We start from the raw sequence: 25961 nt of genomic DNA, 5'->3' as shown, positions 1-25961 counted from the left end.
TTGGCAAAGGGAGCGCGATTGAGGATGAATGCGTCCTGGGCCAAGCATGAGCAGTAGCCGTATTTTTTTGGGGGGGGGGGGGGGCAAACCAAAATTTTTACTACGCCCCTGTTCAGAGACACGTTATATCTATGTAATTCAGCATTCCAAAGTGGGCTTAGTGAAATGCTGTGCCGTATCTTAGCATTCTGCATTTGGAAAGAAAAATTGTACTTGGTTTAAGATATTGCACTCACTTTTTAATTCATTTTTTTTCTTTTTTTCCAAAATCGTAAAAGTAAAATTACATACAGTGCAGAACAGTAAAAAATGGCATACTGCTACTCACAGTGCCGTACTTGGATGTGCTTATCTGTATCAGGGATAGTTTTATTCCTCTACAGGGGAACCATCACTAATCTCCACTGCTGAGCGCGGGGCTTCAGGAGAGACACATGGATGAGGGAGGAAAGGGACACCCGCCTAACCAATCAGATCTGCCCAAAGGAAAGACAGCGATCAATGAGGTGACAGATGTCACAGCAAATCACCCTCACATCCATGTAAAGCTGCTGAGGCAGCCTCTATATAAAGGCAGAAAAAGCTGCTCTCTGCTTATTAGGGTGATGATGGGAAGTTGCAAGCTCTGTCACGCCGGCTGGTTACTAGAGCAGGAGCCGCCCTCAGTCACGCGTATTTCCATTAGGTTTTCCTTCTTTTCAGCTTTGAAGATTGCACATCTCTCCCAGGTCCCTGTTTAAGCATGCAAAACTACCAGCGATAGCTCGGTGGGATTGGTGGGCTTGTCTCCACCCTCCATAGCTGGAGTCTCTGTAGTGAGGGCTGTCTAATGTGATGTTTATAATCAGATACTGCAGATGTTACAGCGTATGAACTTCAGTCACATAACATTTCATTCCCTCCCTCTTCAGAATTGCATATTCCAGTTCTTTCTCTGTTCCATGTATGCATATAGACTAGAGAGCTACGAGCTTAGTGGGAGGAGGGGCGAGTGAGCACCACCCTCTATAGGCTTATACTGTGTGCATTGGCTGCCTAGTGGGACTTGCCTTACTGGCACACATAGACACACACGCTTGCTTCCTGAGGCTCTGCATATAGACACAGGTAAGCGCTCTTCAGTAATGTTGCTGATAAGCAGCCAGCTGAGAAGTTGGTATTTGGAGATGGACCAGTTAGTGGACACAGGCGTTTACTTATATTTCTAGGAAGCTTTTGCTCTATACGTTACTATAGTTGCGTTAATATAAAGTTACAGATTTGTTGTCTGTTAACTTTGTTTTCCTCACAAAATATATTAGAATTTAACCATTTCACACATACCCACAGCACAGGGGCGTAGCAATAGAGGTTTTAGAGGTTGCGTCCGAATCGGGGCCCTTGGGCCACAGGGGCCCCGAAGGGCCCTCCCTCAACTGCAGTATTAGCTCTCTATTGGTCTTGTGCTCATAATAATCACTTCTATAGATACATTGAATAGTGGTAATCATTAACACACTGCTCCCCATCCCCTTCTTGCACCTCTGACACTGTAGCTGCCATTGGCAGGTTTTGGTGCGCCGTATCAATTGCTATGCATAGAGTGTTTGGGGGGCCCCAATGTAAAACTTGCATCGGGGCCCGCAGCTCCTTAGCTATGCCACTGCATACCCACCTACATTGTATATTAGATTGTAGAATTCTGCTTATTCCTTTATATGGTGAACACCCAGCCTTGCTTTTTGAAGACTCTATAGAATTACAGGCAATATGCAGTTCCCCGAAAATTTAAAGGAAATGTCAGAAGATTAAAAAAAAAAAAGATCTACTTACCCAGGGCGTCCTCCAGCCCCTGGCAGCCCCTGGTGCCCTCACCGCAGCTTTGGTGTCCCGGGACCCTCTCCAGCACAGGGCGGCTGCCAGGCGCTGGAGGAAGCCCCAATTAAGTAGATCTAATTTTTTTTGTCTTCGTATATTTCCTTTAAGCAGGTGTGTTTGGACAGATTACGGCAGAAGAGGAACTGTAGTAAAAATAGCATAATGAATAAAATATATGTATATATTTTTTTACAATATTCATTCATAAAATATTTAGTCAGTGTTTGCCCATTGTAAAATCTTTGAACTCTCTTTACATTCTGAAAGTTATCGCAGGTGGCAACATCCTTACTGCTGGCAGATGCATCACTGTGGAGTGTTTGTCTAGTCTATGTTCTGAAGCCATACAAATTAACATAATCCTACATGAACTCAGAAATATTTGCAGCTCATTCATCATCTCGAATGCTGAAACCAAGATGATTAACATAAAAGTTGGTACATTCTATATATTCTAAAACTGTGCATGTCACTATGGTGCCTCTTTAAAGTGAACCTGTAGTGAAAAAGTGCCACTAGGGCAGTGATGGCTAATCTTGGCACTCCAGATGTGACAAAACTACAAATCCCATCATGCCTCTGCCTCCCCGAGTTATGCTTCGAGCTGTCAGAGTATTGCAATGCCTCATGGGACTTGTAGTTCCACCACAGCTGGAGTGCCAAGGGTAGCCATCACTGCCCTAGGGCATACTTACCTTGGGAAGGGGAAGCCTCTGGATCCTAAAGAGGCTTTGCTCAGCAGTAGTGGGAGCCCTGAAAGTCTGCATGTCGAGGCATGTGCACTAGCTTAGTCCCGCTCGGCTCTCTTCAGCAATAGCAAGGCTGGATTGGGTCCATGCTACTGTGCAGGCACGAGCCGCATGCGCAGTAACACAGACCCAATTGTGCTCGGCAATTTTTACCACAGCCATACGGTGGTAGTAGACATTCACACAGAGGCCACACCACACCTTCCCAGCAGTGGAAGGGGTCTGCGGAGGATGACGGGGGAAGACTCTTTAGGATCCAGAGGCTTCTCCCTCCCAAGGTAAGTATTCGTTTCTTTCCTTTTTAAAGTCACAGGTTAACCTTAAGAAATCAGAGGTGTTATTCAGACTTCTTAGTGAAATGAAAGAGACACTTCAGTTGTACAGTCTACCCAACCAGCAGTTAGGGATGCATATATGTAAATTAGGTTACCTGTATAGGAAGGCGGCTCAGCTGTTTTACCTGTGAGTCTGTGGGGATGTAAGAAATAAACTGCAGGTGTCATCTGAGACTGGGGATGAGCATCACAAGAGTAAAAAGTGCTAAGACAGATAATTCTTGTTCATACACACTTTCAACTTAGATTGGCCAAAACAGTTGTTCATGATCACTTCAGCTTCTTTGCAGGGTGTGCACAGCTGTCCCAGGAAGGCTGGAAACGTCTACCCATACACTATACAAAATTTTTCCCAGTTAGGGCTTGGCTTGTTCACACTATGAGCATTTGCATATTTTTTTTTTTAAAGTGAACCTTAAGTGAAAAAAAAAATGAGTTCTACTCACCTGGGGCTTTCCTCAGCCCCCTGCAGCTGATCGGTGCCCTCGACGTGTCCCTCCGATCCTCCTGGACCAGCCGGCGACCACTTCCGGTTTCGCCGTCAGGACCCGACAGGCTGGGAACGCGAGTGATTCTTCGCGTTCCCAGTCACAATAGCTCCCTCTATGTTGCTATAGCAGCCCTCTGTGCTGCTATAGCAACATAGAGGGAGCTATTGTGGCTGGGACGCGAAGAATCACTCGCGTTCCCAGCCTGTCGGGTCCTGACGGCAAAACCGGAAGTAGCCGCCGGCGGGGACAGGAAAATCGGAGGGACACGTCGAGGGCACCGATCAGCTGCAGGGGGCTGAGGAAAGCCCCAGGTGAGTAGAACTCATTCGTTTTCACTTAAGTGTCACTTTAAGCGCTGGCGATTTTGGAAATTGCTCTAAAAGCGCTTGTGCAATGATTTCCTATGGGAGTTTCATGTATGAGCGCTACGCTTTCTATTGAATCGCAAAACGCGGCTCCTGTACTATTTTCTGATCGTTTGTGTTCAATAGAAAGTATAGGGAAATCGCAAAGTGCTTGAAAAAGCGCTTTGAATAGCGATTACCAGAGAGCTTTTATGAATAAATACATTGGATTTATTCATTTCCAGGTCAACGAGTTCACTTCCTGACTGACATCAGGAAGTGTAAAAAATCATTGCTCCACAAAAGCGCTTAGAAAAACTCTTTTCTAAGCGCAAAGCGCAGGGAAAATCACTTTTAAAATCACTAAGCAAATCGCTCAGTGCTTGCGATACCGCTGGCGATTTGTAATGTGAACAAGACCTTAGAAGACAGATTCAACTAAAAGGTCTAATTGAGCAGAAATTGTATTTAATCATAGTGCCGTGGTTGTCTTGCAATCGATCACTAAACACCAATTCCTTTTGTTAGCTGTGCTGCTCCTCTCCATAGAACAGAACTGGCTTCACAGCTGGGAGCACATTCCTAAATTGTGCTGAACGATATCGAACGATTGTTTAGACCAGTGTTCCTCAAACTAAGGCCCAAGGGCCGAATGCAGCCCCCTAAGGCTTTTTCACCGGCCCCCCACTTTCAAAATATGTTACTTATAGATGCGGTCCACTGCATCTTTAAATATCTGCGACCCACATATAGAATAGTAGTGCTGGCACCACCCATCCACATGGGTCCAATTGTACTGCAGGTTGTCACCTGGGTATCAAAACAGAAAAGCAGAACCCATCTGCACCTAAATCCAACTCAATGAGTCATGACCACAAATAAGATAAAAATATATCTCATTTATTGGTATGTATTAAAAAGAAATTTTTAAAAGTCATACAGTTTGGAGATCTGAATATCTAGGCAGCTACAGGGAAAAATGTTGTATGTCAACAGAAGAGCGAACTCCACCATAGATGGCACCATATATTTAGCATAGCATAGGTAAAGTTCTCACAGTAAGCCATGCAAGTGATTGAGCTTAGGAGCACACTCAAGCAGTCCCAGAAGATGTTCCTATAGGGTTGTAAGACAGTACATTGTCAGCGAAAGGCTGACTTAGCAGGATCAATACAGAGTTCCTATTGCAGGGATGCAGTATAATGTAGCATCAGCAAAAGGCTGATCTAAAGTTCCTGGATTGAAGCAGGTAGTTGTATAGACGTTGCATCACAGTGTGAAAATGACACAGCATAGGTTATGCTTGACAATGTCCACAGCCATTTTGATATGCAGTTTATGCGCAAAACAGCGAAAGGCTGTGTATAATGCAGATCATTTGTAGATTTAGAAGATGTACTCAGTGGACAGCAGTGTGGACATCCATGTCATATGAGGTATACTGTAGACAACGCCATTTCGCAATGTCAGCATCCATAGGAGCAATAGAACTCAATGTGAGCTAATATGCACAGTCCCAATATGAGGCACGTTGATAGGCCTCAGCAATGTGATGAATAGAAGCAGGCTTACGTGTCCTTATGCAAGATAGGCTTCGGCCTTCATATGTACATTGAGGTCCCTCCGTGCAAAGATGCTTGTAGTGCCAAGGTGGTGAAAGTCCCAAAAGCTGCCCAGACCTTGTCTACCGGTTTTGCCGAATGATTCGGCTCATCAGGAGTCAGGATACAGACCGCCAGGTATATATGTCAGGACTCAGTCTCCATGCGCCTTAAATGGTGCTTACGTCGGAAGAGCGGGGACCGTGTCACTTCCGTGGGCGCGGCTCCTGCGTTCCAGCGTGGTCCGTCCGCCTGGAACTTACGTAAAGGCGCACGCCCAATGCGCCCACGTCGTTCCGGACGGTAGCCTGGCAACAACAGGGGCAAGGCCATAGGCCGGCCTAGATTGGCCGTGTCAGATCTATGGGGCGGAACCAGGGCACGCTAAGGGAAGGAAAGGGAAGGACATGACATAGGATAGAAGGGAAACAAATAAATAGGCATACCCTGCATGCGCCCCCGTCCGACACAACGGACTCTGAGGCCCGGTGCACACCAAAACCCGCTAGCAGATCCGCAAAATGCTAGCAGATTTTTAAAAGCTTTTTTTTATTTTTCTGAGGCGTTTTGCTAGCGTTTTGTGGATTGCTGCTGCGGATTTCAGTGTACCATATTTCATATATTGTTACAGTAAAGCTGTTACTGAACAGCTTCTGTAACAAAACCGCCTGGCAAACCGCTCTGATCTGCTGTTTTTCAGAGCGGTTTGCGTTTTTCCTATACTTAACATTGAGGCAGAAACGCCTCCGCAATCTAAAAAATGCCTCACCCCAGGAGGATTCGTTTCTGCAAAACGCCTCCCGCTGTGGTGTGCACACCCCCATTGAAATACATTACCGTAGCGTATCCAAAGCCGCAAGCGGCTGCAAAAACGCCTGAAAACCCACTCGGTGTGCCTCAGCCCTTAAAGGCAAACAGTCCTGAAAAAGTTGAACATACCATACAAAGATGGATCAAGAAGAGCTATATCTTACAAAAAACACATTTTTTTATATTTGTAGAGAACCTCAATTTGAATTAAATTGCAAAATAATAATGTATTATCAAAAAAAAAGAAAAGAAAAAAGATAATAAAGATTTTACAAAAGGTCTGTTAAATACAAAAAATTGTACAGACCATATCAGAGGAGCTGCTTTTGGGCCTGTGACCCAAAAAGGACGGTCACCTGGGTATGCTTCACTGTTTGTAGCAAAGATGTTCTTCGGGTGCCACATGAATGGCTGCTTCTCCTCCGGAGGAGTTCTCCTCTGTGTTGCAGGACATACTATCTGCACAAGCTGTGTAGGGGGGGGCATATTATCGGATTTGGTTAAATGGGAGACATAAGGGCTGCACATGTTAACAGGTAATAGTTTACACTACCTAGGCTCAATGTAAAGTTTTCTACATTTTATGTATACTCCGACCCCCCAGCAGTCTGAAGTATGTTGACCCGGCCCTTGACCAGAAAAAGTTTGGGGACCCCTGGTTTAGACCAACAATAATGTAAAGTGTACATCAAACAATTGTATAAGTGCTAGAACATCCATGCTTATATAATACAATGCTATAATTTGTGTACTGTAACCTAGAATGATCTCACTTAGAATGATCTCTCATGACCGTCTTTTCCAACAACAAATTAAAGTTTGTTCTAACCAACAGCATAAAGGTCTATAAATTCTGTGTTTTTTGTAATACACTAGTATTTAGCCCGTGCCATTAATGGGCGTTAGCCTCCTACCGCACTGTGTATGCGCAGCCGCGTGCAAAGCCCAAATCATAATCACTACACAAACTACTCAAATGGCCCTGATAAAAAGTTTACATATTCTAATTCTTAATACCATGTATTTGTCAGCTCGACGTCTTTTGTGATAGTTATGGATGAGGCTGTAAAGCTGCCCACTCTTCCTGGCAAAAGTATCCTGTAAATGGGCTGGCTTGTGTGAACTGCACGTTTAAGGTGTCCCCAGAGTGACTTAATGATACTGAGATTAGGAGACTGAAATGGCCACTTCAGAACCTTCAGTTTGTTGCTGTAGCCAATGGCAGGTGGACTTGGCCTTGTGTTTTGGATCATTGTCCTGTTGGAATGTCCAAGTACGTCCCATGCTCAGCTATCTGGCTGAGGAACACAAATTTTCCTCCAGTATTTTTTGATAACTTACTGCTTCGATATTGCCATCAATTTTGACCAAATTTTCTGTGCCTTTGCAGCTCACACATCACTAAAACCTCAGCGATCCACCACCATGTTTCACAGTAGGAATGGTGTACCTTTTGTTATAGGCCTTGTTGACTCCTGTCCAAATTTAATGTTCATGGTTGTGGCCAAAAGACTCAGTTTTAGTCTCATCACTTCAAATGACTTTGGCCTCAATTCATAAAGCATTAACGCATTCGGTAATGCAGAAAACAGCGTCAATTCATAAAGGCTGTTACCGTATGAAAAACTGAAATTACTGAGCAGTGAGGTAAATTACCGACTTGTGTGTGTGTGAGGAAACGCGGAAAAGCCGCAGCAAGTACTCAGGATGAGGCGGCTGTTTCCGCGTCTGACATGGCGGCACAACGCGAAGAAACCGCTGCATGCCGCATGGGCAGAGCGGTGGAGTCCGCATTGGACGCGGCGGATTGTGCGCATAGCAGTACTACTAACACTGTAGGTGGGCGCGGGGAAGCCGCCGCTTGCTTGGAGAGCGGTGCGGCGGCTTCCACGCCCGTATCAGCAGATACATTGCAAGACATGTCTGGTGTGGCTGGGACTGCTAGTCCACACAGGTTCAGAAGGACGCGCGTGCGCGCTGAGAGGCAGAACTTATATGACAGTCAGAGAAGAGTCAGCTGACCAAGCTGGTCAGCTGACATTTTTACCATCTTCCATTGGTCCAGCAGTTAGGAGTGACGCTGGAGAGCGCTATAGCAGTGTTCTCCCCAGAAATTTTTTCCAGCCGGGTGGCATGAAAAAGTAGCCGGGTGGGGCACAACAGGGGGAATGCAGGGCCGTGTAAGCTTTGCTGACAGCATAGCAGAAGGAGGAAACGAGCCGATATCAGCCGGGTGCTTACCAAAATTAGCCGGATGGAGGCCTGGGGAAAACACTGAGCCTCCATATGACTCTTGCTTTATTGCTAGGTACAGAGATGCTAGGTGAGATTTTCTGCCCGATTTACTGTCAGAACGATTATTTCCAACATGTCCGATCTGCTTTCTGATCAATTGCCGAGCATTTTCCGATCGATTTCCGTTCACTTCAATAGGAAATTGATCGGAAAATGCTCGAAAATCGATCAGAACGCAGATCGGTCATGTTTGAAATAATGGATCTGACAGTAAATCAGCCGGAAAATCTGTGTGTACCCAGTATTATATATGCACCATCTGTCTTAAAGTGAACCTGCCAAGTCAAAACCAGGAAAAACGGTTGTTTGATTGTTTTCAATGTGCTATTACAGTGCTTTTTGTTTGCGTTTGAAAAAAACAAAACAAAAATAGGCTTGATTTGCAGTACACAAATCCGGTTCACAGTGCAGGTGAAACAGACATCATATTGTTATACGTATTGGGCATCATTAATGGTTCCGATCAACCACTATTGTTCCGTCAATGTTTTTTGGGGTTGGTTCCTTTACCAATCATCTGATTGGTAAGGTTTTCATTATTTGTGGACCCCATTGTTGTGGAACCACAAGGCTCAGCATGTCCTACAGATTTAACTGAGAAGCTGCAAATTCACACATAGGTATGAACTGGGTTTTTTGTTGAGAAAATGCAAAGCTCAGCATGGTTTGAAAGGACATGCTGGCCCCTTGAGATTCCAGAGATTATTGTATCCTAAGGGTTAAAAAAGAGGGGGTGGGAATACACTTCAGGACAGAGCTTTATGTGTGCAAGCTGACCTAAGGTCACAGCTTTTTTTTTGCCTGTACCTATCAGATCAGACTGCTTTTTTTCCCCCTTCAGCGCTGCTGTCTGTGTGCTGTTCTCTGGGCAACCAGGACATCCCGCTCTCTGCAGCGAGTGGAGATCTGCTCCATGCGTCTGACACCCGGGGGAGGAAGTGAGTGATTGCCTGCACTCCTTTCTTCAGTCTGAAGTGCCGTAATTCAGAGATGGGAAAGTTAGTACGGCACGTAAATGTACAATTGTACGGTGGGGAGGGAGAGAGACAAGTGACACAGCCGTGAGGAGGAAAGGAGGCACTAAATACCAAGATTACAAAGCCAGACGGGCTGTAGTTTGCCCAGCTCTGCTTTAGTCACACAGGCTCCAGCGTCCCTTCACGATCGTGCAAGCACAGACAGAGTGAGAGACTGCTTGCAACGTACCTCGTTCTAACTTCCTAGAAGAGCACTATGCAGTATAACAGATGGCCCCGCCTATTGCCATGCCGAGCCAATGAGTGTACGAGCCCGCCGGAAAGCGGGAGATCTCGTACGTAGAGGAGCTGAGCTTGCTGGGCACAGAGGAGTCGGCGCTGAGTGCAGAGAACAGCGCTGGCTTTTCTAATATGCAGAATAGCAGCCGGGCGGGGCCTTAATTCACCCGGGCGGCGCGCCCACTTAATTGATCCTGGGGAGAACACTGTATAGTATATATACTGGGTGCTGGTCATTTCTCTGGTGTCTGGCGTTGCGATCACTACGTGGTAGCACTCAGACCTTGTCAGTATCTGTGTTCTAGCATAGTTTCCAAAGGTGTTGATGATCAAGGAGCTCACACCTTAGCGCTAGGAATATTGAACTGTATTATTTGTTATGACCTTCTGCCTGCCTGACTATCCCTCTGAACTCTGATTCTGTACCCTGCTATTTCTGATATCCTGTTGCCAAACTCTGCTCGTCCCTGGACTCTGTATCTGCCTCCTGATTCTGTACTTCGCTATATCTGATACTCCGTTGCCAGACCCTGTCTGTTTATTGGATTCCGCATCTGTCTCCTGAATCTGTACTTTATCTGTCTGTGTGTTAACGACCTGGCTTGCCCGACCTCGAGAACTGGCCTTACTGTTAGAGGCAGTTCCCAGACCTGTTAGTGACACCTCCTCTCTGGTGTCACTCACTCGTGATCCTTCCCACTTTCAGCCTAAACTCCTCCCCCGGGAGAGTTTAGACTATCGGAAGGAACATACTTCAGTGCAGTATTCCTTACTGCCTCTGTACCAACTCCTGAGGTGCAGACCTCCAAGTATTACTGTTGCACCAAACACTCTCACTTCTCAGGTGTCCAGAGGTTAGAGATATATCTGATTATCGGTGATACTGCAGATCATCAATAATCGGGTATATATCTGCATTCTCGGTGATACTGCAGATCACCGGTAATCAGATCCTCTCTGTGTTACACCGATCGTTACAGAACGCCAGACCAAAATGCAAATGGACGCACACACTGACTGTTTGGGCGCACTTGCCACTTCGGTGGATAACATCAACCAAGTGCTGGGTAATCACCAGGCGTTAATTGATGCCCTATCAGGGTCAGTACAAACCCTCCAGACGGCAGTGGATGAGGTGCGATCCCCTCCTAGCTCTGACATACGTATGCCTGTACCTGAGAAATTTTCTGGTCACAGATCTGACTTCCGAAATTTTAGAAGTAGAGTGTTATCTTATTTCGAATTGAGACCCCGATCTTCTGGAACGGTGGCCCAAAGGGTCACATTTATTAAGACTTTATTATCAGGTGATTCTCAGACGTGGGCGTACAGTTTGCCCACCTGAGACTTAGCCCTCACCTCAGTGGATGAATTTTTTAAAGCTATGGCAGTAATTTACGACGACCCAGACCTTGCCGCGACTTCTGAACGGAAGCTCAAGCTTTTGCGTCAAGGCAAGGGTCCGGTCGAGGATTACGCAGCATAATTTAGGAGGTGGTCAGTTTCAGCCAGGTGGGACACCTATGCCCTCTTAGATTGTTTCTTATCGGGGTTGTCAGATGAGGTCTCAGATCTCATGTTAAGTCTGCCTGAACCCAAAACAGTCGATGAGGCCATTACATCGGCTATTCGAGTCGACCGCAGGCTGCGCTATCAGAAACAGACCCTGAGTAGTAGTCATGTAAGAATGGTGTCCTACGCTGCGCCTCCAGTAACTCCACCTCCTCCCGTCTCGCCTCCACCCGAACCAATGCAAATTGGTCGGTCAAAACTATCTCAAGTGGAGCGAAGACGTAGGATGTCTGAGCAGCTGTGTCTTTACTGTGCAGAGGGGGGTCATAGAGTACGTAATTGTCCTAATAAGTCGGAAAACGCTACCGCCTAGGAGTTGTAGGGGGTAACACCCTAGGCGCACGACTTCTACCCCTAGAAGATAAACGGTTGCTTCTTCCTTGTACAGTTACATGGGGAGATAAAACCGAAGATTCTGAGGCCTTTGTTGATTCAGGCTCTGCAGCGAATTTTATGGATTTCGAATTTGCAAAGAAATTAGGTATTCTGCTCACCCCGGTAAAACCACCCATTCAGGTTACGGCAGTAGATGATTCCCCCCTGCAGAGTGATCATCCGCTGTCTCAGACACCAGAGATGGAAGTCACTATAGGGGTGCTACATAGGGAAAAGTTACAGTTTTTTGTATTGCATATGACCACCTCCACAATTAACCTTGGCATGCCATGGTTGCACCTTCACTCCCCACAGATCAATTGGGCCACTGGGCAGCTAACTAGCTGGTCAACTCATTGTTTCCAGCAGTGTTTAGGGAAGGTGACATTGGGCCAGACCAGGATTCATTTGGAGGGTGTACCAGTACAATATTCTGAGTATTCTGATGTGTTCTGTCCCAAGGCTGAGGATAAGTTACCTCCACATCGCCCGTTTGATTGCCCCATCGATCTCCGATCTGGTTGTATGCCCCCTAGGGGTCATCCCTACAATTTGTCTGGGCCAGAGAAAATGGCCATGCAGGAGTACATTCGTGAGAATTTAGCCAAGGGATTCACTCGCCCCTCTCGGTCGCCCGCTGGCGCAGGGTTCTTTTTTGTTTAAAAAAAGGACAGAGGCCTGTGGCCATGCATTGATTACCGGGGTCTGAATAAAATCACAGTGAAGAATCGCTACCCTTTGCCCCTGATAGATGACCTGTTTACACAAGTTACCAACGCTAAGATCTTTTCAAAATTGGATTTACGGGGTGCATACAACCTGGTGCGGATTAGACAGGGCGATGAATGGAAGACGGCCTTTAAGACGCCCGACGGGCATTACGAGTACTTAGTGATGCCCTTTGGGCTGTGTAACGCCCCGGCCGTCTTCCAAGAACTAATTAATGCGGTATTTAAGGAGGTGTTGGGCAAATTCGTGTTAGTATACCTAGATGATATACTTATTTTCTCGAACAACCTCTCTGAGCACAGGACACACGTCAAGTTTGTATTGAACAAACTAAGACAAAACATGCTTTACGCTAAATTGGAGAAATGCATCTTCGAGGTAACATCTGTCGCCTTCTTAGGGTACATAATTTCCACCTCGGGCCTGTCTATGGATCCTGCCAAGGTCTCTGCGGTGTTAGAATGGCCTCAACCAGTGGGGTTAAAATCTCTTCAAAGATTTTTAGACTTTGCCAATTACTATAGAAGGTTCATAAAGGGGTACTCCACTGTCATTGCACCCCTCACCGGTCTCACTAAAAAAGGGGCAGATACTACCCACTGGTCCCCAGAAGCTCTGCAGGCATTCTCCACTTTAAAAGACTTGTTTTGCTCTGCACCCATCCTAAGACATGTTGACACTTCCTACCCCTTTATTGTTGAGGTGGACGCCTCGGAGGTTGGGGTGGGGACTGTGCTGTCTCAGCGATCAGGGTTGCAGGGTAGATTACACCCATGTGCCTATTTTTCCCGTAGGTTCTCTCCGGCAGAGAGAAACTACGACATAGGCAACAGGGAGCTCCTGGCCATCAAGTTGGCCTTTGAAGAATGGCGTCATTGGTTGGAAGGAGCAGAACATACGATTACAGTTTACACTGATCACAAAAATTTGGAATACATCGAGGGAGCTAAGAGTTTAAGCCCCCGTCAGGCTCGATGGTCATTGTTCTTCTCGAGGTTCAGATTCATAATTACGTACACTCCAGGTAGCAAAAACATTTAGGCAGATGCCCTGTCCAGATGCTTTGAGCCAGAGACAGCACAGCCCTCCACCCCAGAGACCATTGTCCCACAGAAACTGGTACTAGAAACAACTGAGACATGGAAAGATTGGACGGAGACGTTAGGGCCCTTTCAGCAGGATGTCCCAGAGGGGAAGCCGGAAGGGGTTATGTTTGTACCACTGCCATTCCGTCTTCAGATCTTACAGATGTTCCACTCACACAAAAATGCGGGACACCTTGGGGCCTCCAGAACTTGTTGCCAGGTGTGCTTGGTGGCCTTCTCTGGCAACAGATTGCAAGGAGTATGTCAGGGAGTGTGCGGTATGTGCAAAAAGTAAGCCCTCCCATCTGGCACCTGTAGGAACGTTGCAGCCCTTGCCCACCCCGAGTGAGCCGTGGACCCACTTGTCCATGGATTTTGTGGGTGAGCTACCCAGGTCTGAGGGCATGTCGGTCATTTGGGTGGTAGTCGACCTCTTTAGTAAAATGGCCCATTTTGTGCCCTTGAAAGGACTCCCCTCGGCCCAGGAGCTGGCCGATTTGTTCATCATCCACGTTTTCCGATTGCATCGATTGCATGGCATTCCGGAAAACATAGTGTCAGATCGGGGAGTCCAATTTGTTTCAAGATTTTGGAGGGCATTTTGTCACCAAATGGGCATGGAACTGTCATTTTCGTCAGGCTACCACCCACAGACCAATGGTCAGACAGAGAGAGTCAACCAATCGTTGGAACAGTTTTTGAGGTGTTACGTTGCAGAAGCGCAAAGTGATTGGGTCAAGTTTCTGCCCTTCGCGGAATTTGCGCACAATAATTTGAAAAGTTCCTCCTCAGGATTCTGACCATTTCAGATAGTAACTGGGAAGCTGCCTAAATTCTCCCCATTGCCAGTCGCCTCCACTCCGTTTCCAGCTCTGGAGGCCTGGCAAAGGTCATTTAAGGACGTGTGGTGGATCGTGAAAAATAATTTGGAGAAGGCGTTTCAAAATCAGAAAGGTCAAGCTGACAAAAAACGTTCCTTAGAGTGGAAGTTTCAACCAGGAGACTTAGTCTGGGTGTCCACACGCCACTTGACCTTAAAACAGCCTTCAGCCAAGTTGGGGCCCAGGTTTGTGGGTCCATTTCCGGGAACTAGGAAGATCAACAATGTTACTTATGCCATCGATCTTCCTGCCAGTATGCGTGGCGTAAGATCCTTTCATGTGTCCCTGCTTAAACCAGCAGTCCATGTGGGTCCCACTCCTCCTCCTCCTGTGATGATAGATGACCAACCTGAGTATGAAGTAGAGAAGATTTTAGACTCACGCATAGTTCAGAACTCAGTACAATATCTGGTACACTGGAAAGGGTATGGTTTTGAGGAGAGATCATGGGTACCTGAGGGTCGCATGCATGCTGACAAATTAAGGAGGGAATTCCACGTATTGCATCCTGATAAGCCTGGTAGGAGCTGTCCGGAGTCCACTCCACGGGGGGGGGGTACTGTGAGGAAACGCGGAAAAGCCGCCGCAAGTACTCAGGATGAGGCGGCTGTTTCCGCGTCTGACATGGCGGCACAACGCGAAGAAACCGCCGCATGCCGCATGGGCAGAGCGGTGGAGTCCGCATTGGACGCGGCGGATTGTGCGCATAGCAGTACTACTACACTGTAGGTGGGCGCGGGGAAGCCGCCGCTTGCTTGGAGAGCGGTGCGGCGGCTTCCGCGCCCGTATCAGCAGATACATTGCAAGACATGTCTGGTGTGGCTGGGACTGCTAGTCCACACAGGTTCAGAAGGACGCGTGCGCGTGCTGAGAGGCAGAACTTATATGACAGCCAGAGAAGAGTCAGCTGACCAAGCTGGTCAGCTGACATTTTTACCATCTTCCATTGGTCCAGCACTTAGTGGTGGTGCTGGAGAGCGCTATAGTATATATACTGGGTGCTGGCCATTTCTCTGGTGTCTGGCGTTGCGATCACTATGTGGTAGCACTCAGACCTTGTCAGTATCTGTGTTCTAGCATAGTTTCCAAAGGTGTTGATGATCAAGGAGCTCACACCTTAGCGCTAGGAATATTGAACTGTATTATTTGTTATGACCTTCTGCCTGCCTGACTATCCCTCTGAACTCTGATTCTGTACCCTGCTATTTCTGATATCCTGTTGCCAAACTCTGCTCGTCCCTGGAATCTGTATCTGCCTCCTGATTCTGTTCTTCGCTATATCTGATACTCCGTTGCCAGACCCTGTCTGTTTATTGGATTCCGCATCTGTCTCCTGAATCTGTACTTTATCTGTCTGTGTGTTAACGACCTGGCTTGCCCAACCTCGAGAACTGGCCTTACTGTTAGAGGCAGTTCCCAGACCTGTTAGTGACACCTCCTCTCTGGTGTCACTCACTCGTGATCCTTCCCACTCTCAGCCTAAACTCCTCCCCCGGGAGAGTTTAGACTATCGGAAGGAACATACTTCAGTGCAGTATTCCTTACTGCCTCTGTACCAACTCCTGAGGTGCAGACCTCCAAGTATTACTGTTGCACCAAACACTCTCACTTCTCAGGTGTCCAGAGCAGTGTTCTCCCCAGAGCCTATTACCCGGGCGGAGCGCCCACCGGATCTCTGTTCCCGCCCAGCTGCTGTGATTGGCCGCTTTCTGCATCATAAATTCTTTCCTCTGCACGATAGACATGACAGCTTGGAACGCAAGCCGAGACACCATCTCCGCCCTCCTCCTCAGCTCGCTCCTTCCTATCAGCAGCGTGGAAGGGCGGGGAAATCTCATAGCAGAGAGAGGAACAGGCAGACCGCGGGAACTTTCAGCTGGAGTCCGCACTGAAAATGTGCGGTTTGATTTGTTATCTTTTGGTGAGTCACTCCCGCTGGCTACTACAGTGGACACTGACAGACTCTTCTCTTCTTCTCCGTCAGAGCAACATGTACAATGCCCCCTTCCCCAGGTCCTTCAGGTCACAAGAATGTCTGAGACATCAAAGAAGTGTGGCACATTAACATAGCAACATGTTTCTTTATTCTGGAGCATTGGGTGAGAGAGATAAGTGGTTTACAGAGGCTGTAAAAGGCAGCTTTCATTCTGCCTCCTGTGTCTCTGCACTTTATCACAAGCTGACACTTGGTTTGCTAGCTATTAACCCCAAATTGTTCAGTTCCATCACTGTGATATCTAGCTTTCAGTATGGGCAATGGCAAAAAGTTTAGTTCAGCATTTTACATCAAGTTTAGCCTTTTTTTTGCCTCAGCAGTTAGTTATTTAGGTTGAGAAAGACATACATCCATTGAGTTCAGACAGACTACTTGCATGTTCACAAATCACTGTGCTGTACAGAACAACTGTAGTGAGAGGTATAAGGAGGTTGCCATCTATTTACCTGACAGCCTCGCTGAGCCTCTGCCTATAATACTTTTAGCCATAGCCCCTGAACAAGCATGCAGCAGATCAGGTGCTTCTGACATTGTTGTCAGATCTGACAAGATTAGCTGCATGCCTGTTTCTTGTCTGATTGAGACACTACTGCAGCCAAGTAGATCAGCAGGGCTGCCATGCAATGTGTATTGTTTAAAAAGAGATAAATATGGCAGCCTCCATATTCTCACTTCAGTTCCCCTTTAAACTAGCATGGCTTTTTCAAAGTCTTCGCTGGAGTTCTCACCACTCATGTCGCCTGCCCGTGTGATCAGCTTTAAGTCAGCACTCCTCTGCAACTAGTGTCTGTGCAGCAGCAGGAGTAACATACATTGCATGCAGGAATGGTGAATGGTGTCAGGTCATATATGTGATGATGGGGCTATGGCACTAAGGCCCCATTCACACAGGTGCTTTTCAGGGAATCCTTAGAGATTTGCTGAACGCCAGCGAACAGAGAATTGCTATGACAAAGTTGCCCTATGGTGGCATTCACACTACAGTTGCGATTTGTATGAAAATCACAAATGCACTGCATACAGCATTTTGTGAGCATTCGCAATGCGATTTTTGTTTCTTGAACAGGTTATCGTCCCACCCAGTAGCACTCAGTGTGATGCTGACCTCTCCCCAGCCAGTGTGATTACCCAGCCAGTGTGACCCTCACTCTCCTTTCAGCGTTTCCTTACTTTCTGACTCAGCAGCACCCTGCGTAACCTTTCTTCCCCACCCGGCTACTTTTTCATGCCACCCGGCTGGAAAATATTTCTGGGGAGAACACTGCAGAGGTTAGAGATATATCTGATTATCGGTGATACTGCAGATCATCAATAATCGGGTATATATCTGCATTCTCGGTGATACTGCAGATCACCGGTAATCAGATCCTCTCTGTGTTACACCGATCGTTACAGTGTGGTAATTACCTCAACACATGTCTTAACAATGCGAAGTCTCTGTGAGTCTGTGCAGGGAAGCGTGACTCGCATAAGCAGAGACAGCTGCTGACTGACAGGAGCAGGGAGCCAATAGAAACAGCCCCTGTCTTCTGATCAGAATTTAATAGGATCCACGGCTTCTCCGGCGGGACGAAACTTATCTAGCCCCAGGCAGCCAGCAGAGAATCAGGAACAAAACACATTTCCCCAGATACCCTTCAGCAGTGTAACCCATTCAGTTCCTGATTGAACTAGTGGGCAAAATCACATACATGCATATACTCGCATATAAGCCTAATTTTTCAAATGCTACCCCCTCGGCTTATATGTAGGTCAGTGGAGCTGAACGGATGGTGGAGTAGGTTTTTGTTACTGGCAGAGGGATTGTGCACAGAGCTTAGGGATTGTGCACTAGTGAACCTGCTCTTGCCAGCTGGCTCCCTGCTGTGCCCATCCCCTGCAACATGGTGTGCAGAGTCCACTGCTCAAGATTACTGTGTCCCCTGGCTTGTGGAGCGGAGTGTGCAAGCAACATGTCAGTGGTGCAATGATCGGTGTTCTTCCTTTGTGGCAATCGCTGTGTCTCATATCTATGATGCCATCTAGTGGTGTCTTAAGACACAGCTGTATCATCTTTGGGGCACATCTGGCTATGGGGAGAGGGGCTGACTTGCACTGGGGGCACATCCAGCTACTGTGGAGGGGGCTATTCTGGGTAGGGGGCTTATACCCGAGTCAATCACTTTGTCCTGGTTTATGAGGGAAAAGTGGGTACCTCGGCTTATACGCGGGTCGGCTTATATGCGGGTATATACAGTAATTATGACATATGTAAAGTCTCTTAGAGTTCATCTAAGCTGTGGCAATTAAATACAATGGTAAGAAAGACTAATGGACAGAGATTTAGAGGGAGCAGAGGCAGTATAACAAATGTGCATTCTAAAGGGATATTGGGATGCCTCTTACTATTGCAATGCCCTCACTGCATGTAATTACTGTGGGACCTGCATGCGAACTGTGGAAAACTACAGCATGCTATCCATAAATTGCACCGCATCTCAGCGCAACCGGAAATACCCGTCACTGGAAAAGATTCCATTGATCAACATTGGATACAGTTTGGTTGCGGTGCAGCAGTCGCACCGGTAGTAGTGGAAATGGGCACTTAGAATCCAGAAAACATCTGTGCAGCACTGGATGGAAGATGCAAGGGTCTGTCAGGAGTCCAAAAACACACTGACCTTTTATGCACAGCCACATATTACTAGCAAACAGGTCACAGGTGATGATGGTTACATTTTTTAGCCATTAAAATCCGTTTGTGTCAGGTTGTGTGCATGTTATCAGGCCAAATCGCCAGGGTATGTATACTTTTCATCAGGGGCATTTGGGTAGTTTGTGAAGTGATGATGATTTAAGAGTAAGGGCTTGTTCACACTATGGGCTTGATTCACTAAAGTGTGATAGCTGCTATCATAGAAGTTATCACACGAGCTGCCCCGCGCAAAGGTTAGCGTGCGAACAGCGTTACTTCGCGTGATAAGCGAAGGTTTGCGCGTGATCATGTGCGCTTTTCATGTGAACCTTTGCGTGCGGCAGCTCGCGTGATAACTGCTGGGATAGCAGTTTTCACACTTTAGTGAATCGAGACCTATGAACGTTTGCATATTTTTTGTGCAATGATTCCCTATGAGAGTGTTCACATATGAGCGGTTCGATTGCGATCCGCTTTCAAAATCACTGCCTGTACCATTTTCTGAGCGCTTTGGCTCAATGGAAGGTATAGGGCTTGAGAACGCTTTGTATAGCGATTTCCCGAACGCTTCTATGAATAAATAAATTGGGGTTGATTCACAAAGCCGTGCTAATGCATAGCAGGACCGTTTTATGCATTTAGAAAGCAATGTGATGCGCAGGAAGGTTTGCGCCTGTAAAGATTTATGTGCACGCGCTGAAGAAGCTTGTCGCGCGGTAATGCGTGCACTTTGTGAATCAACCCCATTATTTATTTATTCCCGGGTGAAAGCGTTCAGTTCCTGACTGATGTCAGGAATTGAAAAAACAAATCGCTCTGCAAAAAGCTCTTAGAAAATCGCTTTTCTAAGCACAAAGCGCACGAAAAAGCACCTGACAAAACTCTCAATAAATCGCTTAACGCTTGCGATAGCGCTGGTGATTTATAATGTGAACATAGCCTAAGAGCCCGTTTCCACTATGAAGTGATGCGAGTGTGGCTACCTAACCGTATCGCATCACTTCCGCTTCCTTCGGGTCACTTCCGCATTGGGAGATGGGCAAATGTATGGAGGGGGATGATGTGCGGATGCGGCTGTGTGGAATCTGCAGCATGCTGCAGATTCTCGGATTGCTCCGCACCGCAATGCACTCAATGGAAATTGTTCCACTGCCTTACATTGGTTTCAGGACACCCCTGGTGTGATGCGGCTATGTAGCCGCATCGCACTGCATGTAATGGAAACAGGCCCTAACACAGGGAATGACACAGTGCAGAATTATCGTACTTTGAAGCTACTGAACCCGCTGTGCTCTGGGCGGGTTCAGTGGAGCGCTCGTTAAGTGTAACAAAGCGCTCTTTAAATGATCTGAGCCCAGCTTAATTTAACTACGCAGCTATGGCGGCATATCGTGCGCAGGGGATTATAGCACTACCTGCTGTCATTAAGCAGCGCTGCTGCAACAGCGCAGCTTAGTGAATCAAGCCCCATGAGTGAAATAATTTTTTTTGCATTATTGTTCATATTCCTTGAAAAATAGTTCAGAAATCAAATTCTGCCAGGGTATGTAAACTTATGAGCACAACTGTATTCTCATATTAGAAAGGCGTGGTAAGAATAGTCTGCATTGCTGGATCATGGTGACATGTGGTAATAGGATTACATACCTCCCAACTTTTTGAGATGAGAAAGAGGGACACTTAAGCCACGACCCTTCCACACCCCTGTTCACGCCCCCAACACACCCCAGTGTTCTCCCCAGAATTTTTTTCCAGCTGGGTGGCATGAAAAAGTAGCAGGGTGGGTTGAGATGAAAATGCAGGGCAACTCTGCTTACAGCATAGGAGGAGGTGAGCCGATGACAGCCGGGTGGTCACCAAATCTAGCCGGGTGGACCACCCGGCTAAAAGAGCCTGGGAAGAACACTGCACCCCCAGTCATGAATACCATAAAGATTTTGTAAGAAAAAAATTGTTTTATGACTCAAACCACACTGGTCCTTTCTATCTTTCTATCCTGGTTCATTTTCCTTCATATTAACATTTGAAAATTAGTAATATATCACTTTAAAGGATGGGAATAAAGTTTAGGATCAATCAAACACATTTTTCAGTAGAGAAATACAAACATTTACATAGAAAGAGGGACAAAATCCTGAAAGAGGGACAAATGAGGAGGAAAGATGGACAGAGGGACAGGGCTCCCAAAGAGGGATTGTCCCTCCAAAAGAGGGACAGTTGGGAGCTATGGGATTAGTGCATGGTCATTGTGTGTGTGCGGTCATGTGCCTCATCCATTCATAGCATGTGACCCACATGTTTTTCTAATAAGTTCAGAACTGCTTGGATTAGTTACAGGAAGAACATCTACCCTAGGAACCAATCTGCATTTGGTTTAACACATATAGCTACACTCAAAAAAAAGTAAATATCCCCATCAAGACAGTGCATGTAAACAAAATTCAAAATACATGAAAAATGTATGCATATGTTAGCATGCATGTGTAACCACAGAGCAGTGAAAGTCTTCTGTAAGTAGGATAAGGCCCTGTTCACATTGGATTTTAAAGCCAAACAGATCCGGTAATGCTGATTCGGTTTCCATTTCTCCGGATCCGTAAGGGCCTGTTTCCATTATATGCGCATTATATGCGGGTGTCCTGAAACCAATGCAAGGCAATGGAACGGTTTCTATTGTGTGCAGAGCGATCCGAGAATCTGCAGCATGCTGCAGATTCTCGCTCAGCCACATCAGCCCTCCAACCTCTCCATACACTTCTGCATCTCCCAATGCGGAAGTGACGTGACCAGCAGCGGAAGTGATGCGATGCGGCTAGGTAACCGCACTCGCATCACTCCGCAAATAGAAAAGGGCTTTGTTCACACTGGCTAAAGGATCCATGAAAATGGATCTGATCACCAGTCGATCGGATCTGTTTTCACTTTGATCCATGCACCTGAGCGGGTGGGTGAGGGAGGGTTAATTTAGCAGGCTTCTGTCTTCCTTCTTGCGTCTCACGTCGTGCCACATGACTACCGCACTTCCTCCTTCAACCCGGAAGGAGGAAGTTTGATAGTCACATGACGCGACATGGGATGCAATAGGGGAAGAAGACGGAAACCTGTTAACAAATCCTCCCTCACCCGCCGCTCACTCACTTGCTCAGCTACACAATCTCCCCCAGACCCCCACCCCCAGTGGAGTGTCCCCACAATCCCCCCCCCCCCCCCCCAGACCTCAGTGGATTAGCCCTCCAAACGATCCGTTTCTTCACTAGTGTGAAGAAACGTTCCGTTCTCCCATTGTCCTCAATGCAGGGCTTCATCTTCCGTTTCTGGTGGGCTGGGCTCAGCGGTCCAGAAAAATAGATGCTGTAGCAGAGTTCCGATCCGTTTAGCGGGACGTATGCAATTGATTTGTACGAACGGCCGCCTGTGAGCGGTTTCATAGGTTAATTTAGATCCGTTCGCATCCGTTCTATTTGTACAGTATCCATTCAGCTTACGGTCCGCTTTTTAACGTGTTTTGATGTGAACCGGGCCTAAGTTGGGTGGATAAGCAATACTATAATAATAGGTAAGGTACATCTGCGATCAGTGCTGCCTGAATGTGAGCAGCTGTCCTTGCTGCTGTAAACAGGGTTCATTGAGCTCTATTAAGAAATGGTGAAGTCATGTAATGTTTGTGGTCTTGAATGATACCAATCGATTCTGGATCTCTCAGTGATGCATCAGAGAGGATGAACACACATCCATTTGGCGTAGTTTCAGTGGGTGTAGGAGATAAAGACAGCGGTGTAGCAATAGGGGATGCAGATGCACAGGGGCCCTCCTTGAATGAATCCAGTGAATTCCTATGCTTGATTACACATGGTGGCTTGATAAGTGCCCTCAGACCATTGAATCCTTGACTATTCTGGCCATTCACAGGTCTATAGTGGCCAGATAATCTAGTGATGGATTGGTGAGAGCCATTCTCCATACTATAGCTTCTGCACTTTGCTTAACGGACCACTATCGCAAAAATCGTAAAATTTAAAGTACATGTAAACATATACAATTAATAAGTACATTTTTCTTGGAGTAAAATGAGACATACATTACTTTTCTCCTATGTTGCTGTCACTTACAGTAGGTAATAGAAATCTGACAGAACTGACAGGTTTTGGACTAGCCCATCTCCTCATGGGGATTCTCATGGTTTTCTTTATTTTTAAAAAACTTAGTGAATGGCGGGCGCTCCGTCAAACTGCCAAAAAGTTTACAGGGAGCAGAGACGCTGGCCAGCATCGTTGTATGAATCTTCAGGGAGTGTCTTTATAAAGAATAAAGGCCATGCTGAGAATCCCCTATGGAGAGATGGACTAGCCCAAAACCTGTCCATAATGTCAGATTTCTACTACCTACTGTAAGTGACAGCAACATAGGAGAGAGGTAGTTTATGGCTCATTTTATTCTTCAAGAAATGTACTTCTTATTAGTATGTGTTTACATTTATTTTACATTTTACACTTTTCCGTGATAGTGGTCCTTTAATATATATTGCTGCAGAAATCTGACAAAGAGCCAATCACAGAGCTCCACTGTTAGCTCTGTATTGGCCCTTGCATTACAGAACTATACGGCCATCAGTCATCACACTCAGTGAATATTTACCGCCACTCCGGATCATATCTGTAAAAAATGTCCAAAGGAGAGAGAAAAGAGCAAACTGGCACTTCAATGGTTAATGCACAGTTTATGAGCAGTGATTATAACCCATTCAGCATGCTCTAGGTCATACATGTCAAACTCCGGGCCCGTGGGGCAAATCTGGCCCTCAGAGCCATTACATTTGGCCCTCAAGTGGTTTCCCCACTTTGCATTATGTTTTGCCCACTCTAGACCACCAGGGAAGCTATATTTTAGGTGACGCCTTAGAATAACAGGGAGGCCATATGGGGGAGGTAGGGGGAATGCACTAAACACTAAGGAACTGTATAGGGGAGGTGGGGGCCTCTAGACACCAGGGAACTGTATAGGGGTTGGGGGGGGGGGGGCATTAGATACCTGGGAACTTTATAACGGAAGGAGGGGCCAGTAGACATTGAGGTTGGTCCACAACTTGGTCCCAGAGTACAATTTTGGCCCACTTTGTATTTGAGTTTGACACCCCTGCTCCAGGTGTATATGATGAAAATATGTTGCAGAGGAAAAAAGAGCACCTGGCAGTGCAGAAGTATGAGCTAAGATGCAAAATGTATTCATATAGGCATTCATGGGCATGTATTATATGCAATGAAACATGGCATCAAATTGCAACATACTGCAGCAGGTGAGGGGCACAAGTGAGCCTGACGACTGTTTCACACCAGCAGATGCTTTCTCTTTCTTGCCTTGGAAGAAGGGCCTGTGGGGGTGAGACGGCCATCAGGCCCTCACTGGCTGTTTGTTATCCTCCATCTATGTGGTATGTTGGAATCTGATGCCCTGTTTCATTGCGTATAATACATGCCCATGAATACCTATATTTTTCAGAATCAGAATCTTTATTCTCGCCAAGCACGACTGGGTCGTGCCCGGAATTGGGCTTGGCATGTACAGGGTTCTGATACAGATACAAATACAGATACAGGATGGAACATGCAGTCAGAAGGAACAAGAAACAAAAATAAAATACCAGATGCAGGGAGACACAATGAAGCATTAGTTACAAATCAAAAAAACACAAAAAAGCACACCCTCAAAACAGGCAAAGAGGCAAAGAGTACGCTGAAGCTAGAGCGCCATCCATGTGCAGTGTGCCTCAGTTCAGCATGATATAGTGTGGCTTGAATTTGTAGGGTGGGGATGGGCAATTTCGTGGAGAGAGTTCAGAAGGTTGACAGCAGAGGGAAAGAAACTGTTCTTATGTCTCGAGGTCTTGGTGAGGATGGACCGGAACCGGAGTCTCCTGCTCGAGGGAAGCTGACTAAAGAAGCGGTGGCCTGGGTGTGAGGGGTCGCTGGTGATCTACATGAATACATTTTGCATCTTAGTCATACTTCAGCACTGCCGGGTGCTTTTTTTCCCCTGTGCAGCATATTTTCACCTTTGATAAATTGGAGTAAGTAGGAGCTTACTGTGTAAATATATTTTTTTCATCCATTGAGGTGCAAAGGTTTTTCTATGTATAGACAATAGTGTAAGTTGCCACCTTTGTGTTACAATGCTGGGAAGCTTCGTTAGTCCAGTTCCCTTGTAGTATATTGTAATTTAGCTTTATTTCTGGATGGGAAATACTGCTTAACCTCCCTGGCGGTAAGCCCGAGCTGAGGTCGGGCTATGCCGCTGGAAGGCACCGCTCAGGCCCCGCTGGGCCGATTTGCGTAATTTTATTTTTGTTATTTTTTATTTTTGTTACATGCAGCTAGCACTTTGCTAGCTGCGTGTAACCTCCGCTCGCCGCCGATCCGCCGCTATCCGTCGCGCCGCAGCCGCCCCCCCAGACCCCGTGCGTTGCCTGGCCAATCAGTGCCAGGCAGCACTGTGGGGTGGATCGGAGTCCCCGTCGGTGACGTCATCCCGCCCGTCGCCGTGGCGAGATCCCGTTCTTTCAAGCAGCGGCTATCATGTATCGAGACGTTGTCTCGCTACATGAAGAAAAAAAACAAAAACTTTTTTGCTGCCCCCCTGGCGGATTTTAATAAACCGCCAGGGAGGTTAAAGGGGACCTAAACTGAGGAGGACATGGCTTTTTCTTTTTTAAAATAATACCAGTTGCCTGACTCTCCTGCTGATTCTGTGTCTCTAATACTTTTAGCCACAGCCCCTCAATAAGCATGCAGATCAGGTGCTCTGACTGAAGTCAGACTGGATTAGCTGCATGCCTGTTTCGGGTGTGTGATTCAGCCACTACTGCAGCCAAAGAGATCAGCAGGACTGCCAAGCAACTGGTATTGTTTAAAAGGAAT

General features: G+C 46.7%; 1 protein-coding gene across 2 annotated transcripts in view; it reads left to right on the top strand.

The window, feature by feature from the left end:
* The first annotated feature begins 1008 nt into the window (after nt 1–1008).
* LOC137571761 (glutathione S-transferase 3-like) overlaps nt 1009–25961 on the top strand; it is a 90707-nt gene continuing 65754 nt past the window's right edge. The window contains exon 1 of one of the 2 annotated variants that reach the window (XM_068281359.1): nt 1009–1107. The gene's annotated coding sequence lies outside the window, so the exon portion shown is untranslated. The remainder of the gene's footprint in view (nt 1108–25961) is intronic. The other variant, XM_068281360.1, reaches the window with a different exon arrangement.

This window comes from Hyperolius riggenbachi, chromosome 4 (genome assembly GCF_040937935.1).
Source record: "Hyperolius riggenbachi isolate aHypRig1 chromosome 4, aHypRig1.pri, whole genome shotgun sequence".
NCBI lineage: Eukaryota > Metazoa > Chordata > Amphibia > Anura > Hyperoliidae > Hyperolius > Hyperolius riggenbachi.
This window is presented reverse-complemented; position numbering and strand designations above follow the sequence as displayed.